Below are 3,299 nucleotides of genomic sequence, written 5' to 3'. Positions count from 1 at the left end.
TCAGATGTTCCAGTCACTTTATGGCCTCACTAACAGAAATGAGATTAAAAAGAATTTGTCAAACTATCTTTAGTGATGCCCCTTCACTCTGCCTGTGACGTATTAGTGACCTCTGAGCTAGAGTCTTGTAGTCACTTCCTGGTGACCCCTGACCCCGTTGATTTCCGTCGGCTAGGTTGCTCTCACCCATGGCGTTTGCTGGTTATGAGATTTGCGGAACGTGTGGTGGTGGTAAAGGGCACCAACTGTTGTCAACCTGCATGTGGGGGTCTGAGGTCTGGCTCTACAGCTTGTAAAATGGAAATAATAATGCCCAGAGGATGAAATTAGGCCACATAGGCCGCTTGGCATCATAGTAAGCACTCAGTAAGGGTCAATTGTTATTAACCATTTTTATACAGCGCCTTTGTTTAGGTGCAGAGCTTTATCAGAGCCAAAAGATCTCTGCGCTCTGTTGGAAAAGTTATAGTTCCTGCAGTAATTATTAGTACCCCATTTAATGGCTAAGTAATTATAGCTAACAATGCTAGGATTTCTTTTTCATATATGACTTCATTTGAACTTTTCAGTACTATTTGTTGATTTTATAATTTTTCGAGCACTGCTGTTGAAACTGCCTTTGCAAAATTACAACTGAGGAAATTATGATAGTGGAAGAAATCAGACTTAACCGACTCCATCTTGCTTCTAACCTTTAAGCTGTCCTTATTCATTCCTGGGTGTAGGTGGAACTAACTTTGGGGAGGAATTCAGTTTATGGTTTGACTCTGAAACAAAATTGATAATAGCCCCTTCCCGAAAAGACCCCCTTCTTGCCTGGGGACCAGTCTGTCTTTACAGGACTAACAAATTAGCTACAAGATTACAAATTACAGCTTAGGGGACATGCAGCCTCTCGCTCCAAGAGTCTGAACCTCCCCAAATTGCTTTTAGGAATAACATCACTATTGTAAAACCTAAGATTAGTGCTTGAGATGTTTTGCAGACCCTGCACTCATTGGATCAGCTGACTACCTAGACCGGTAACCTGGCTCAATCAGTTCTGCCATTACACCCAGGAACAGAAAACAGCAAGAAAACCTCACTTCGACTCCCTGTGATTCCGTCTTCAGCCTGACCAATCAGCACTCCCCGCTTCCCAAGCTCCTACTCGCCAAATTATCTTTAAGAACTCTGATCCTCAAATGCTCAGGGAGACTAATTTGTGTAATAATAAAACTCTGGTCTCCCACACAGCTGGCTCTGCGTGAATTACTCTTTCTCCATTGCAATTCCCTGGTCTTGATAAATCAGCTCTGTCAAGGCAGCAGGCAGGGTGAACCCACTGAGCGCTGACATTGTGTGCCAAGCCATGTTCTTGGTTCTGGAAATAGAGCAGTGAACAAAAGTGTTTGTTCTCATATTATTGACAGTAAATATCAGTTATTCTGAGGCACAGAGTGGTTTATTCACTGAAAAATTTGCACTTTAGGCTGTGCTGGAAACTATATATTAGGCATTGAGCATGCTTTACTAAACAAGCAGATTGTTCTTGTCCTCTGTTTTGTTTTGTGACAGAGTCTTGCTCTGTCTCCAGGCTGGAGTGCAGTGGCCCAATCTTGGCTCACTGCAACTTCCGCCTCCTGGTTTCAAGCGATTCTTATGCCTCAGACTCCCGAGTAGCTGGGATTACAGGCATGCGCCACCACCCCAGCTAATCTTTGTATGTTTGGTATAGACAGGGTTTCACCATATTGGCCAGGATGGTCTTGATCTCCTGACGTTGTGATTCGCCCCCCTTGGCCTCCCAAAGTGCTGGGATTACAGGTGTGAGCCACTGCGCCCAGCCTGTTGTTTTGTTTTAGAGACGATTTTGCTATGTTGCTCAGGCTGGGCTCAAGTGGTCCTCCTACCTCAGTAGGAGTAGCTGGGTAGTTGAATAGCTAGGGCTACAGGTATGTGCCCCCACATCTGGCTAATTTTTTGTAGAGGTGAGGTCTCCCTGTGTTGCCCAGGGTGGTCTCAAATTCCTCCCACCTTAGCCTTCCAAATTGCTGAGATTACAGGTGTGAAGCCACCACACCTGACCTATCAGTTTATAGTCAGTGGTTAAGTGTGATCCTCAGATCAGCAGTATCAGTAACACCTGGAAACTTGCTTGAAATGCAAATTTCAGACCCACTTTACATAGATAAGAGCCAGAAATTCTGGAGGTGGGGCCCAGCAAGCTATCGTTTAAGGCCCTCCAGGTGATTCCATTGCTGATTGAGAACCACTAGTCTAGATGAATAATTTGCCAAAGTCAACTAAGATATGTTGAGCACCTGACCTAAACTGGTCCTCTGCTAAGCATTTTCACATGATTCATCCCACTTGACTCATATCGATATAGGAAAGTAAATATCCTCTGTCTTGCTTAAGGTTGCACCCACTAGGGCCGGGCATGGTGGCTCATGCCTGTAATCCTAGCACTTTGGGAGGCCGAGACAGGCGGATCACCTGAAGTCAGGAGTTTGAGAGCAGCCTGGCCAACCCTGTCTCTGCTAAAAATACAAAAATTAGCTGGATGTCGTGGCACATGCCTGTAATCCCAACTACTCAGGAGGCTGAGGAAGGAGAATCGCTTGAACCCAGGGGACGGAGGTTGCAGTGAACCAAGATTGCACCACTGCACTCCAGCCTGGGACACAGGGCAACACTCCATCTTAAAAAAAAAGGTTGCACCCCTGATAAGTGGTAGATCCTAGATTCAGTTTCTTTCTTCCCCCTCCCCCCACCTTTTTTTTTTTTCTATTTGAGACAAGGTCTCTGTCACCCAGGCTGGAGTGCAGTAGCATGATCTTGGCTCACTTCACCCTCTGCCTCCCAGGCTCAAGTGATCCTCCCCACTCAGCCTCCCTAGTAGCTGGGACTACAGGCATGTGCCACCACTCTTAGCTAACTAAGTTTTGTATTTTTGTAGAGATGGGGTTTCACCATGTTACCCAGGCTGGTCTCAAACTCCTGGGCTCAAGCAATCTGCCCGCCTTGGCCTTCCAAAGTGCTGGGATTACAGGCATAAGCCACCATGCCCGGACCATAGTTCATAGTTTCTTTCTTTTTTTTGTTTTTTGAGAGTCTCACTCTCAAAAGGAAGGGGTATGGGGCAGCTCCAGGGCCAGGGATGGGACGGCCGCAGTTGCGGCGGCTCCAGGACGAGCAAGTGGATCCCGGGAAGCGCTGTGAGCTCCCGAGCCAGCCGGGAGGACGCTTACTACAGCTGCTCAGAAGCACTGCTGGAAGCTCAGATGTGGGCGCCCCAGCCAGAAGCCTAGAGGGGT

At 46.9% G+C, this 3,299-nt stretch overlaps 1 long non-coding RNA gene across 1 annotated transcript; it reads left to right on the top strand.

Annotated features, from left to right (window-relative positions):
• The first annotated feature begins 231 nt into the window (after positions 1–231).
• Positions 232–1,233, top strand: LOC117974639 (uncharacterized). The gene is made up of 2 exons (XR_004664718.3): positions 232–366; positions 986–1,233. It is a non-coding gene; the product is annotated as an uncharacterized LOC117974639 (long non-coding RNA).
• Positions 1,234–3,299: the final 2,066 nt, after the last annotated feature.

Source organism: Pan paniscus, chromosome 8, assembly GCF_029289425.2.
Source record: "Pan paniscus chromosome 8, NHGRI_mPanPan1-v2.0_pri, whole genome shotgun sequence".
In the NCBI taxonomy this organism is placed as follows: domain Eukaryota; kingdom Metazoa; phylum Chordata; class Mammalia; order Primates; family Hominidae; genus Pan; species Pan paniscus.
Note: the sequence above shows the minus strand (reverse complement) of the source record. Positions and strands in the feature narration are given on the sequence as shown.